Below are 15,588 nucleotides of genomic sequence, written 5' to 3'. Positions count from 1 at the left end.
GTATCCTCAGATGTTTGCCATCTGGCCTCTTGGACTTAAGTACATGTAGGTGCAGTAGGTAATTAACCATCTTCTCTTGGACTATGGGGGCTTCATTCTGCTCCCCATGCCTATCTTCCAGCTCAAGAGGCTGAGTATCCAGTGAACAATGGGTCTTAATATTAATGACTAAGGCAAAGAAGATATTGAGAACCTTGGATTTTTCCTCATCCTTAACCACTATGTTCTCCCATGAATCCAACAAGGAACAGAGATTTTCCTAAGTCCTCCTTTTGTTTTTATTTGTTCTCTTTAATGTGTAAAGATAAATTAATTTCCAGTTGGGCTTTGGCCCTTCTAATTTTCTCCCTGCATAGTCTCATGACAATCTTGTAGCAAGATCATGGTAACAAGTAAAGTGAACGCAATTTTCAAGACCAAAAGTCTTGTCTCTAGTGTCACTGTTCTATCTCAACATCAAGTACTTCACCTTTCTAAATCATAGAATCATAGAATCAACCAGGTTGGAAAAGACCTCAGAGTCCAACCTATTACCTAACACCTGATGACTAACTAAACCATGGCTTCAAGTGCCACATCAAATCCTTTTTTTGAACAGGGACTCCACCACCTCCCTGGGCAGCCTATTCCAATGGCCAATTATTCTTTCTCCTCACCTCGAGTCTAAACTTCCCCTGGCACAGCTCAAGACTGTGTCCTCTTGTTCTGGTGCTGGTTGCCTGGGAGAAGAGACCAACCTCCACCTGTCTACAACCTCCTTTCAGATAGTTGTGGAGAGCAATAAGGTCTCCCCTGAGCCTCTTCTTCTCCAGGCAAAACAACCCCAGCTCCCTCAGCCTCTCCTCATAGGGCTGCTGCTCAAGACCTCTCACCACCCTTGTTGCCCTTCTCTGGACATGTTCAAGTATCTCAGTGTCCAACAGTCAACTACTTTGTTTGTTTATCTGAAATAGGTTCTTACCAATTTTTTTAGTATGCAGTACAATACTGGAGCTGTCGACAGCTGTGTTTCAAAGAGATTAGAAAAGCCACTAGGCAATCTATACTTGCAAAAAGATTTGGGAAAATCTGTTACTTCCATTTAATAGGACTTTCTAGGTTTTACTGTTTTATGTGTATTTACACATGAGCCCTATACTACTCTGTAATAATGGCTTCAGAGCAGAATGCATTTCCACTTACATATATTTATCCGCACCTCTGAACTTACATCATCCACCATACAGTTTACATGTAGCACTCTACAGAGCCATTCAAAACCACAACAGAACCAACACTCCCAGTCTCATTAGCTTAGGAAAAGTGACTTTCCTAAACATTCTCATTTTTCTCTTCTTAAATAAAATAATGAAATGTAAAATAGATCTTTTATGATCAGACTAAAGAAAACACACATAAAACTCCTCAGGAGGCATCTCGATTCTTACATAGCTAACCACAGAAGTACACACATGGAGACAAGCTGTTTGTTCTTGTACATATGCAGAATGAGGTAAAACAATGACTTGCATGGTTTAAGGTGCTGTGCTAAATTTTGGCAGACCTGAGCTCATATCCACACTAAAAGCTGCTCTGAATAGCTCAGAATGTGCTTCAAAAAATTTGCCCTACCTGTGCTCACAAAAGCCTTACATGAATAAGGATGAGCAAGAGAAGACCATTTTGTTCCTGTCACTTCCACTGCTTCCCTCAAACAGCCCATCAGCATGAAACCATAAGTTGTTCTTGCTTACTGTGCCTGCTCTGCATGCGCAGCCACGGTACAGGGCTTCAACTGCTGTCTCTTCACATACTTAACACAGAAACTTCCAGAAGGACTGTATATAGAAGTTATTTCCATACAGTGTTTCACTGATATATTAATTAACAAATTCGATAGACTCACATGCCCCTCAGAATGGTCTCTGGTGCTTCCCTTGCCTGTGTTGGGCGAAAAAAACCATATAAATCTGGAGAACTGAGAGCAACCGAAAGCTTTTAAAGTTCCTAATGAAGACATAAATGGTGTGCTCCAAACTATGGTCAAAATCCTTCAAGAGCAGCTACTCATATGTTTTATACAATTTTAATACACATCCATAGTTCTGGAGGATTACGGTTAGTGTTCAGCCTAAATGTACATAGTTCTATGCCAAAGAAGTCCCTTAAGAACAAAACTAGAATGAAGACTATTACCCAAAGAGGGTGATACCTTGTTCTTAATTTCCCCACACTACTTGACAAATGAAAAATCCCCAAAGTCAAAGCCAACTCCCCACCTCATTGCAACTTCACTTTCCATTTATTAAACAAAAATATTTTCTATGAAACCTGCTTCTGAGTTAAAGAAAGAAGGATGAATTAAGATCAGTTGTTTCTTTGACTATGACCCCAGAACCTGTCTGAACGCTGCCACTGGTGTATGCATCACATATCCACTTGCAACCTGCTCAGCTAAACATGAGTTCATAATGCACAGTTGTGCAGCTTCTTGCTGAAAAACTTGTGACTACATCCCTGTTTGGATGACTAGTGTTATTAACATTCAGCAATAAACATAAAAGTAGAGAATGTATTACTATTTGGTACTGAATGTCAATCAATTCCACCAAAAAGAATCTATTAAATAAATACATAAATGGAGAGTAAGCTTAGTGCACTTTCTGCTTATATCTGATCATAGTGAATTAGTCAGGAAGGTGGATTTAAAACAATGGTTTTGAACGTCAACAGAGTTATGAGATCCCAATGCACACCAAAATTTGTGAGATATAGTTCAGCTACCAGAGAATGCCCCAAATTACCTTTTAAATCCATACACGGATTAGCTGAGACTGTACTGCAGAAAACACTTTACATGTTGCTGTAGCCACTCGTCTAAGTGACTGAATAACGATCAGGACAAGGAGCTCTTTGAGGCTAGAGAGACAACCAGGACACAGATTTGATCCAATCTGTCATTGTAACAGCCTGATGCAGGCAGAGTCATCTCATACTCTACCTCCTACACAAACAAAAAGCAAAGAGCAGCTGTTTTGTGCAGCAAGATATTAGAAAGATGAGATACTATCAGTTGGTATGAAGGCTCTGGGATGTGACACCTCAGGTCAGAAAGTGTGGACTAGTTCTGCATATGTTTGTATCAGCAAAAATACCTTGTCTATTGTAGCCCAGTAAGTATCATATAAAATTATTCTTCCTGATATTCTTCCTTCCATGTAAAATTCTAAGTAAAGTAGAGTTAAAAAGAAAAGAAAAATTAGCCTGGAGGAAACTTGCTATTTCTATGAAATTCTAACCTTCTGAAAAACCAAATTGGGACTGAAAGATCTTATCTTAATCTCTTTAGTAGAAATTAATGTAATGCCTATTCTAAGGTTGCATTTACTGTTGTGGACCTGGGGCAGGGGAGGACAAACCCTTTAGAACTATACATTTACATAAAAGAATATTAATATTATTTTGTCGCATCTTTAAGCATGGACTTCAGAGGTGCTACTCCTACATGCGCCTTTTGCTAAACACATTAAGGACTGAGGGATTAAATTCACAGTAAACTGCAAACAAACACAAACCAGCTTTTCAAACATCTGTATATTGACTTGAGTGGTCTCACAGTGGCTTGAGCTTTGTCTCCATCTAATTCGACCTTCAGCTTAGTTTGACCTCGCAGACAAGAAAGTCTAGACATTGACCTTGACTGAACTGAACAAATATTTTCCCTTTTCTGTATTGTTCTAAATAATTCTAAGCACAAGATCACTACAACAGCTTACACCATTATTTATTCTAACAGTAATACTGTTCACAATAAATCTTCTTTGCCTGCAAAATCCAAAATGACAGTCTTTGACAGGAAAATGTCAAAGCCATGACCAAAATATATCACAAGGTGATATATGTGTATATACATACACTGCTGGTTTACCCAGAAATAAAAAAGGGTCTTTAAAGGGCAAAGCAATTTAACTATTTGCCCCCTCAAATCAATGCTTCTGTCAATCTCTGTAACCTAACAAGGAAAAGTGCCTCCTGTATTTTCTTATGCAGCTCTGTGATTTTTATTACAAAATACTAAAAATTAAAATACAGTCCAATTTAATTAGAGGAAAACATCACTAGCGGTACTCGTGTGTTAATTTTCCCCAAGCTACAGAAACAGCTGAAATCTGATGACACAGAAACAAGATTCTTTTATTTTTATTATCTACATAAAAAAATAAGTATGTAGAAAATTATCACAGAAGCACTGTCTTAGCAGGACATGTTTAAAAGGAAGCAGAATAAAAATTCAAACATCTAGATCAAAACTTTGTTTTTCTTTTTGTAGGAAAAAAATATGATGAACCTCTATTAATAATTGGGGAGAATTTGCTTCTGTGAGTCAGCTACAAAAGTTTTCCTCTCAAAATGAATTAAAGTTCAGACCTCGCAGATGGCATTCTGAGTACCACACAAGCTACACCAGTGTAGTATATGAAATGAATAGTTTTTATTACTCAGTGACTAGAAACCTCAGCACATGGGCCAAGCTAATTAATTGTCAACCTGGTTACTGATTTGCCAGTACACAGAAGAATGATGCCCAAACACAATCACACTTTATACATATTTTAAACCTTGACAATGCCACCTATCTCGAGCTTGTCAGCCCCCTGTAAAAATCCACTTTATCTACCACTTACATAAGCCCCTTAGAAAAGCACCTGTCATCTTTCTGCATGGTGGAGATTCACCAGGTTCTCAAATCAGTATAATTTGAATGATAATGCAGATGTCTTGAACAAAGAACCACCTTTCTCTAAATTCTGCTGAAGTTTGAAAGAAAACTTTGAGACTCTGCAACCAAGGTTGACTACTAACATGTACAGAGTAACTGTACTAACAGGTAAAAGCACTTTTCCATTAACTCTGCACTTAACAGACTACATTTTTAAACACATCACATTTCAAACAGCATTAACACAGTGCTCTGAGAGGACATTAGACAACTAAAAATACTTATTGACAACTTGCATTCAGTACTGTTTCAGTGAAACTTTATTTTCTAAAATTAGTGCAATACTATTACTTCTAGACTTGACTTCTTTAGAGAAAATACACATTTTGAATTTCTTTGCCCTTATATAATCCTTTACCTATACAACTAAAGATTATAAACAAAGTCTCCTTTAACTCTGTTCTGGCATTTCAACTCTAATGCCTCTTTTCACTATGTAATACATAGTTTGGTACCTTTCAAGTACAAGTCAAAGACTGTATATATAATTATATGAGTATTTATGTACACACATACACACAGAGACAGACAATACTTGCCATTACATTTTGAGCCTTGTAAGAAGACAGGACACTTAAGCATGGACATTAAAAAAAAAAAAGGGGGGGGGAACGACAGAAAAAGCACGTTACAAGTATCAAGTCATCTGAAATTGCTACAGAAGATAAATGCTTACACTAGAATTTACAAACATCCTAACAAGAAGTGTTGAAAAAGGAGTCTGGTTCAGAGATAAAGATTTAAGAGCTCAATTCACATGCATTAAGCTGCCTTATTTCAATTTCAGTTTGAACGCACGCAAAAAGCAGAATAGTATCTTGTCAAACTGCCACTCCATACGAGGTCTAGCAGGGACTTGGTCTGGTGTTAGCACACGTTGGTACATTGTCTCAGCAAGGTACGCGATACATGCCGGCAGTCTCTTCCTCCACAGCTATGAATTTATTATTAAGTGCAATTCTGAAACAGCTCAATCGCAGGGCTGCACCATCAAACACTAAAGCTCTTCTACATTTATTACCTTTCCAAACAACACCATATTACTGTCCTTTACTGCTTCGTGCATATCTACAGCAATGATGCAAAGCAACCTTTTTTTTTTTTTTAATTCCCTTTCGGAATACAAATGCCTGCCTTCTCTTATCGCTCCCTGCTCCTAACCAAGGCGCACTGTGGACAATAGTTTCTGAATCAGCGATACCTTCCCATGCCGTTTGCAAAAACGGGGGGAGGGGGGAGGGGGGGAGGAGGGCAAGAGACGTCGTACTTCAATCCCAGAAAAAAATGTTGAAAAGAAGCGAGAGAAACATAAAATAATGAAGTAGCTAAAAAAAAAACAAAGACAACGTTAAAACACCGCGAAAATAAAAGAAGTACCAGCGATTAGGGATGAGAACGGGCAGAAAAGCAGCAGCACTTATTGCAGAGGCACAGAGAATCCTTCGTTGGAACTCATGCAACTAATGACCTCTCCAACTGCTGAAATATACGGCTTCAGGAAAGAAAACACTTACTGCCTGGTTTTAAGGCACACACCAGAAGTTGTCAACTCCGCTAACGCAATTGCAGAAAAGGCGAGGGGAGGGGGAGAGGGGGGCGCGAGGGGGGGTGGGGGGGGGTGGTAGAAAGGAAGGGAGCGACAGAGACAGAAATGCTGCAGCTTTAGGCGCTATTGCCGAATGGAGAGCAGTAAGGAGAGCCCTGAGCATGTAGACAAGTAAGAAGTGAAGAGCATTTACCAGCAGCAGCAGGTTGAGCAGCCCGAGAGCCTCACACCGTCTCTGGGAGATAACTTAGCACCGGTGCGGATTCCTTCACTGAGCAGGGACACCCCTCTCCTCTCCTTTCCCTTCCTTTGCTTTGCTCTGCTCTGCTCTCCCTTTCCGTCCCGTCCCTCCCCCGAGGAGCGGAGCAGCGGGAACAGCAGCAGCCTCCCACCGCCCCCAGGGAGCGGCGCGGTGCGACGAGCAGCGGAACGGCCGCGGCGGGCGGGAGCTAGGCGGCGGGCGGGAGCGAGGCGACTGAAGACGGGCGGGAGCGCGGGCCCCGGCAGCCGCCCGCGCCAGCCGCGTTCTGGCCGCAGCCCCGCCGGCACCCGGCTGCACGCGCCGTGGCCGGCCGCGCCAGCCAATCCCGGCGCTCGGCACCCGGCTGCGCGCGCTCGGGGCCCCTGCGCGCTGCCGGGGTCGGCGCGGCTCTGAGGGCGGCAGCGGCAGCGTTTCGCCAGTGCCCCGGCGTGCCCTGGCAGCCCACGAGCAGCGCCTCCGTGAGCCCCGGTAGCCCTTCCACCGTTACGCCGCGGGCTCGGGTTCGCGATCTCCCGCAGCGCTGCCCGGGTGTCCTTGTTGCCTTGACCGTCACTGCGCATAGCGCGCGTCAGTGCTCCGCGCCCGGCCCCCAGCGGAGCGGCTGCCCCAGCCGAGAGCTGCCGCAGAGGCGCAGGACCAAGGGAGGCCCCTCACCTCCGCTGGGTGAGCCAGGCTCACGGCGCTGGTTGTGGATAGGGGCAGGTGCCGGGCAGACGAAGCTGGCGTCAGGACACCTGTCCCTTCGCCCCAGCCTGGAGCTGAGGACTAGGAAGAGAAGGACAGAGGCTACCCTGGTGGAGGGCCGCAGCTTCTGCCGGCCTTTTCCCGCTGGAGCCATGAGGAGGCGGCGGCAGAGCCGCCGTGAGGAGGCAGCGGCGGGCGCAGGGTGCCTGGTCCCACTGCCAGTCCCGCACCTCCTGCCGCGCCGCCAGCCCAGCGTGAGGGCTACTGCTGCGAGCGGCCGAGCCCTGCGCGGCGAGCGGGCAAGGGCAACTAACAGCAACAAAACATCCACAAAACCTCACCACGGGAAAAAATTCAGAAAATTGCTTCCACCTTCTTGCCACAACTTAGAAACGTTTCTACAAACTGTTTCACACTTCTTCAAAACAGAATCACTTTACTTTTCATATTCTTCTTCATGACCTGGCTGTGGGTCAGCCTCAGACGGCACATTCTCTATAACGTTACTTCCAAATATTGTGCAGAAGACTTACGTCTTCTGCAAAGTATGATTAAATGTTGACTTAATATTTAAGTATTCCCTTTTGCCTACACATCTATGGAAGCAACCCGAAGAAAAGGAGCACTACAGCAGAGTAGATCAGGAAACAAGAGAACGGTGAACTGCTAGAGACAAGCTGTCAACTTGTAAAACTATAGATTCTTGGCAAGGCCAAGAGGAAAATAGCAACTTATTTTCACCAGGATATACAGAAAGAACAGTGGTAGTAAGAGCTTTGGGTAAGGCACAGTAACAGGGCTAGCAATGCTGCCCAAATGTAACAATCTTCATGTCTGTATTCCATAAAATAGGAAATCTGTATGGATAAATAAAGTAAAGCATTCTGGATTACCTGTAGCTGAGAGAAGTGTACTGTAAATGTCTGATTACAGACAAACTACAGCAGAGTTAATTTTCCAACTGCAACTGTAGTTTTGTAACTGTCAACAAAGAGCAGGAGTTTTAAGGGGCAATCCAGATATCAGCAGGGAAGTATCTCTCAGCTTTTCAAGGTTAATTGAGAAGAGGGGAGAGCTGAGCATACTACTAGAACTTGGTAAATTGCATGTAATGCTGTAGCTTGAGGACTGCATCTATTCACAGGGGTAAAGAAGATCTATGTAGCCACTTTTCTCTGGCCTCATCTTTTTCTGTGGCATTTCACAAACTTCAAGATGCATTCTTGTCTCAAATGCTATGGTCTAAATTTTAATGTAATATGCATAGTGATGTCTTGATTCTGCAGTGAGACTTCTGTAGAGATGCTATGATGGCTTCTTTACTGGAAATAATGTCTCTGCTTGAAAATAAAGTAGACTGCAAAAATGGATGTTAGAGATGTATGAAAAAGATTGTTGCAGTTAAGTAATGACTCGTCCGTATTAGGAAGAAAGACTGAAATTACACTCAGATGGAAAACAAATCTCGTTAAACTGCATTTTGATGCAATGCAAGTTTCAGTGGAAAAGGTCTATAATAGCAGTCCATAAAGCAGGTGGCTTGATGCTTATAATGGTTAAACAGAAATTAGCAAAAACCAGAATATGTTTAGCCTGTACAGTCTTCATCTCTCTGGAGTATTTCTAGCAGTGACACACAGACTACTACAAAGTTACTTAATATATCAGTGATCTGAGAGAGAATAAGCAAATGGCTCATTAAATACCATGCAACAAAGATTTGTTGATGGTCAGTTATGATGGATACAGGTTAATGGCACCGACCAACCCAGACACCTTGGTAAGAGGGCCTCATCTGTTCAACAGAACAGGTGAAGTCAAGGTCAGCGATTTAGTGAAAAAGAACACAGGTTACCTTTCAGGTTAGGGGATTGTTTCTGGAAGGCAGTTTACAGAAAAGAGTATGTCCTGGTGAATAACTGAATATATGCTTCCACTGGCAGAGGTTAGTAAAGAGGATTAGGTGTGAGTGGATGGGTATCAGAGAGACTAACAAAGCCAAAATAAACAGAAGTTAGATGTCTAGGCATTGTTACTAAGATCAGTGTGAGAATACTGGCTTTGTGTCCACACTATATAAAAATGAGAATATCTGAGAGACAATTAATGTTTTAGAAGGATAACCATGTCTTCTCCCTAAAGTAAGAGTCATAACAGAAGACAAGGAACCATGCTCTCCCTTCCTCTTATACTCAATTTAAATTGATCTTGGATTCTTTTAGGTGTGGTATTACAGCTTTGACGAGAGAGAGTTTTGTTCCCATCCCTTTCATCTGGTGGTAAGGTTGTTCTCCTGGGAATAGGAGACATGAGGCAGAATATGCATGAGGCTGCAGAGGATAAACTAAATACCTGATTTTTTGGGTTAGACTTCTTTAACCACTGATTAGTAAGTAAATGGTGACCACAGGAGGCTACTCCTCTAGCATATTTCAAATCCTTTAGCTCTGTTTATTTCTTTGGAGGAAATAATGGAAGTGGCTGTCTTCAAGAACAAATTGCAAGCAGTGATGTCCAAGTGAATATAAGTGCATTTCTTCAGATTTTAGTGACTGAGGAATGGGACTGCAGATGTATCACTGCCCTATTTCCTCCTGGCTATGTTAGTTACTGCTCCATGCCTGAGGTGCTTTAAAGGTAGGACTGTGATGCACAGCCTAGAACCTGTGGTCCCTAGTATCTTTGGAGTTTCTCTCAGTATCACCTTCTCAGTTACAGCACCTGCTGACATAAGAATGTCTTGTCCACTTTCAGAAGAGCTATGGTTCTCTTTCCCACATTTATTTGAAAAACTGACCTTCAGTGTGATTTGAAAGGAGAGGAAAAGAGGAGACAATAAAAAAGGTTTGCAGCTTTCTGGAGAAAAATGCTAGATGCTTGTCCCTTTGCCTTTTAAGCCTTTGAATTTTATAACCTGGAACTGTTGATTTTCCAATGCGTCTTTATATATCATCATTCCTTTATTAGTATGTTGTTGCTCCACCGTGCACATTGCTATAACTTGATCCAAACCGGCCTAATTAAAGACAATTTCTGGAAGCTGATGCTCTGTAAATGCATTGTACAATGAAGGTGAAGTTTTAATACTGCAACTAATTAATGACTGAAACATTTTACCTATGGAATGAGAATTCTGTGTGGCTTGGAGTCTTTAAATAGAACTGTCAATGTTTCTGAATGTTTCTCAAACACAAGTTATGGGATTGATAAAGTGGTTTCTTGGGTGAAGTTCAGGTGATGTTTACGGGCTGCCATTACACAAGAGGTCACACCAGATGATGGGCATAGTTTTTGCAGCTGGGTAAGCTGTAAATCATGATATGCAATGATCCACTCTAACTATGCAGGACTCAACTCTTCAGAACAGAGAGCTTATCTTACTGAGAAATGCCTCTCAAATGCTTTAACACATTCTAAAGAGGATTATTTTAATTAATTGGTACAATTTCCCCCATTATACGTACTGGAATATGATTAGCTGCACCTCATTTAGATGCCCTATTTTCATTCTTAATCCTATGCTGCAATTGCAGACACACAGCCTCCAAATACTAGTCTGGATTATAAAAAAAAAAAAAAAAAAAGTAGGAAAAAACCCCATGCATGGAAGCATCTGTTCCAAGGAAGTAACCACACAATGGAACAGGAGTATCATGCACTGAGCTACCAACAAAGAGGGAGCAGCAGGATCAAGATTTTTAACACTTTGCAATTATCATCTTTGGTAATTCAGTAAACATGGTGCATGTTTGACCTCTTAAATATTGCCTGAAGGTGCCTGTAATTTGTCAAAGAAAAAGAGAAAGGTGTTGAGATTGTATGAGTATTTTCAGGTAGTCCCTTCAGCAATTATTTTTTCTTCTACAGCCAGCCCTTCTACCTTGTAAGAATTACAGCCTGTCTTTGAAATGGCTCAAGTGGAAGTACTGAGCAGGTAGAAAGCTACTTGCTATATGCTTGAATGGCTCCGAACAATTCAAAGCCATCAACAAGTTTGCAGTTCCAGGAGAAGAAGTAGGGGGGTGTGGGGGGGGGGAAGATGGAAAGTCTTTGTGGGTAATACCCGCTCAGTGGAAAGTAAAGAAAATGTGAAGAATTTTATAGGCAACAAAGCACTGTTGTGCTGAAAGAGGGATCATTTTTCTATAGAGAAATTGCTGTCCAACAATGAGCTTGTTTGGTGTGCACAGCCATCCCCAATGAAACCCCCTCCCCATGCACAATTCAGCAGAATACCTGCTGTCTGCTATGATGCATGCCTACACTATGTTCTACATATGTGAAACTCTAGACTAACACACCTAAGCCCCTTTTCCCTACAAGATCTTTACTCATCACAAATATTCCAAAGGAATTATGAAGAATCTGGCTGCCAACTTGAAGTGGCATCTCTAAGAAAATGATGAGCCTTTGCTCATCTGGCAGATCAAGAGGAGAATTTATTGAGCTCTGAAAAGAATTTTCTACATTCAAATTGTCCAGCTCACAGGAAACAACGCTTGGTGATCACTGATGAAGAGTTTGTGAGATGCACTGCAGTTACTGTGCTAAGAGTGCTGACATGATAATCCTAACCCCCTAATACAAATGTCAAACTAAATACACCAACATCAGCACGATTCCTACTTATTTGAATCAGGAAGTGGGTGTCTTACTTTCTTCTGCCCCATCCAGTTACTAGAGTCACACCTGATTCTAATGCATGTTTTAGATTCCAGTTCCCCAGCACTGAAGTCTGTACTCTCATTACTGTTGTAACAGAAATGGAAGATACAGTTGCTAACTAGTCTTCAGTTTGGTTTTGCAAGCTACTGACTACTACTGAGTGCAACTGCAAGCTATAACAGTGTTAATTCTCTTAGCCAATTTAATGACTCTGACACCAGAGGATAAACAGTTTCACTTGTCTTCCTGCAGCAATTACTGAGAGGTTACGCTGTATCACATTAAAGAAAAAGTACATGTTTTATGTAGTTGTCTGTATATAGAAACACCTTTGCATGTTTGGTCTGGGAGGAAATGCTACAAGGCGCTTATTTTCAAAACTCTGGAAGTCAGGGACCATTCCAGTTAGTAGCAATGATTTCACTGACTAAGTGAGCTAAGGATAAAATCCACATTTACTTCTGCTATCAGGAATACTTTTCTCCAGCCCTCTGTGATGTGGCATTGGTATGGATGGGGTATACCACAGCTGCATACTCTGAACAACAGTAAATGAGACTAAGTTTAGACCATGGAAACAACTCACAGACAGTTCTAGTTATCTAGTCAAGGTAAAAAGTCAGTTTAACTGGTTTACCCACAAGATAGGGTCAAATAATATATCTAGAATTATACACAGAGAAAGAGAGGGGGGGGGGGGGGGGGGGGGGGGGAAGAAAAAAGAAACTATCAAAGTGTGAAGATTGCAGTAGAAAATTTGCATAATAGTGAAATGTGTCAGTCAGTACAAGATTTAAAATCTGACTCCAAAGCAGTATTAGGTTAGCGGTATGCTTAAGCAATAGGCATGTAAACAGATGCAGATATATCATCTACTGGAAGGTGTGAGCAAAAATACAGCCAATGATTGGGGAAAGAGTAATGAAGACCAAAAAACAGTCAAAATAAAAGTGTCTAGTATACAAAATAGGACATGAAATTTGCAACATTCTTCTTTCTAGCTGATACACTTCTATCCTTACATAACATGCCCTTGCAAACTTTACTAACAGCACTTATGCCTTTTATAAATAAGCCCACTCTGGGGACTGGGGGAGGAATTAGTTACCTCAATGAATTTGTTACCTAAAAATATGATATATCAGTGGATATTTTAACTTTCATAGGGTCACTTGGCATTAGAATATATAGTAGAACAATATTTTGTTTTAATTTTGAGGAATAGGTAATAATAATAGAACAAGATAAATTTCACTCAATTCGAGTAACATTTTTCCAAAATCTAGCCTAAATTCTGTGATTTTGCACAGCATTTTTACCAATACTGAAATAATAGAGACTATGTTATTGGTGTTATTTTAAGTAAGCTATTAGTTAAACAATTTTAATCTGCGTTTGCTTAACTACAATTCAGTTCCATCTTTCCTGAGTCATTTTTATGCTATATGCCTTCTTCTTCCCCCTTTTAATGCAAAATATTTTCCTTGAAATAAAGTTCTACACAATCACACAAAAGCATTCACTTCATTTATCTTCCAACAAAATCCAACTACTTGATTCAGGATCAGGGCCCCATTTTTGCTACTGCCTAAATAAGATGGCCCAGTCCTGCCAAGGTCATGGTTTAAATACCTATGTCCTGAATATTGTATGAAAGAAGGATGAGGATGATCAGCTTAGCTGTTACCAGTTACTTTGTGTGAGAAAAGGCGCAAGATACAGGAGAAGTTTTCATGCCTGATCTCCTTCCATTATCTGTTGTGTTAAACTGCAGTGAGCAGTCCATGAGAAGCCCCATATTTAATGGATTGGCTGTAACAGCACTGGGCAATAGATTTATAAAGTGATAGGGTATACACAGTTTATTTGCGGTAAATATGTATAATGCAAAGAAACATGTTCATTTATCACTCCTGCCAGTAAGAACTCCTGCAGTGCAAAGAGAAATGAAGACAGCCACAGAAGAATGGGAAGTTAAAGCTGGAATTATATGTGCAAGGATGAATAATCTAGAATGCCTAGAAAAGTAACATATTCTAGCAGTCTCTACCAAAATACCTATATTCAATAACGTGTTCTTTTAAGCTGCAGATAAATAGGAAAGATGACAACAAAACGTTATAACTGTAAGGTTTACTATATCTGCATGTTTTATAACGTTGGAATTTAAAGTGGTAGGAGAAGGCAAGCAACCCGAGGGAAAATGAGAATATATAGTCAGCTAACTTAGTTGAATGGATGTTTTCTGTTAGTTTCTTACTTTAATTTACATATTTCAGTTAAAAAAAAAAAATGAAGTAATGTTTACTATAAAGATTCTATCAAACTAGTAAAATACAATTTCCTTCTAGTTTTCATGTCACTGCATTTCTATGCTTCAGTATTTTCAAACAATTGTTTACTCTGCCATGCTCATTAAAGACATATTTTCTTTGTATTCAAAGGACCTTTTAATTGCTGGTTAACACACTGCTACACCAGGACTTATTAAGCAAATTATTCTGTCATTTCCATTCTCTTCCAAAGACATAGAGATATACTTAAGTTATTTAAAATAATTTCTTGCTGCTCTCATATTATTCGGTGTGAAACAGGAGAATTGCAGAACTTTCACACTGAAACTGTGAATGGCAGAACTTTTCACACTGAAACTGACATTTGTGAAACTGTATTTATATGTTCTCTGCATTCTCCTGTCCTATTAGTGTTAGAAAAGTTTGGAGGATACTTTGTACTTCTCATTTCATAAGCTATTCCCAGGCTAATTTCTGATCCCAAGAAAAAAAAGTGTAAGCTGAGACTGTCAAATCCTCAGTGCCAGTGCATAAATGGGATATAAAGGTACCTCAAAAAGAGAACTCAAAATTCTCCCACTGCTTTCTTAGAAATGTGAAACTCTGCTTACTAATACTTTCTAATTAGCACTATTGAAATAGTAAATAGAAAAAGAAACTTATTCAGTAGAAAGATATGTACAAAATAAAACAAAAATACAAAGGATTTTTTCCATTGCTAATAAGATTCTAAAAATGGACTTTGCTCATCACTGAGTTCATCATACAAAATTTATCATAAGCATGCTGCAGTCTCTCAGGTTTGATAACCTGCTACACTTACAGAAGAAGTAAAAACTGATTTTTTCCTGCATTCCAAATAAAGATGACTGTAATATAATTAAGAATATATTCCTGTCGTGGGAGAAGACAGAATTTGCCTTTTTTCATTAATTTGTTCATATTCAAATCAACACTTCTCTAACAACAGGCCATAAAAACACTTGGTGTCCGTCCATGATACCAAGCATTACTACCGGCATAATGAAGCTTTGCTTCTCACAATTAATCACCTTGACTGCCAGCAAATAGTATATTTATCTTAATTATCTTCCTACGTGTAAGTCTCTCCTTTATGCTGTGCAGCAGAAGCTGATACGACGTCTGGCTACAGAATGGACAGAAATTCAGCCAAAACATCAGTGGAGGCACAAACTGTCCATCATGTCAGCTCCTCAAAAGGTGATCCTAAAGAGCAGACCTGAATTGAGACACTGCTTTGTCATTTGTGCACCTGCACAACTGGCAGAAAAACAGCAAACAAGAACATATGGAGTAAGCTAGAGCGCACCCATTCTGTCAAGGAGCTCTGTGTCTTTAACTGTAACTTTATGCTACA

The 15,588-nt window shown here is 40.5% G+C and overlaps 1 protein-coding gene across 14 annotated transcripts in view; it reads right to left on the bottom strand.

The window, feature by feature from the left end:
- TENM2 (teneurin transmembrane protein 2) overlaps positions 1–6,830 on the bottom strand; it is a 668,081-nt gene extending 661,251 nt beyond the window's left edge. For 12 of the 14 annotated variants that reach the window (XM_054168516.1, XM_054168517.1, XM_054168520.1 and 9 more), the window contains exon 1: positions 6,499–6,829. The gene's annotated coding sequence lies outside the window, so the exon portion shown is untranslated. Of the gene's footprint in view, positions 1–6,498 lie in introns of all 14 variants that reach the window. The other 2 variants (XM_054168532.1, XM_054168518.1) reach the window with 1 other exon arrangement.
- Between the last annotated feature and the right edge of the window lie 8,758 nt (positions 6,831–15,588).

This window comes from Dryobates pubescens, chromosome 16, assembly GCF_014839835.1.
Source record: "Dryobates pubescens isolate bDryPub1 chromosome 16, bDryPub1.pri, whole genome shotgun sequence".
Taxonomy (NCBI): Eukaryota; Metazoa; Chordata; class Aves; order Piciformes; family Picidae; genus Dryobates; species Dryobates pubescens.
This window is presented reverse-complemented; position numbering and strand designations above follow the sequence as displayed.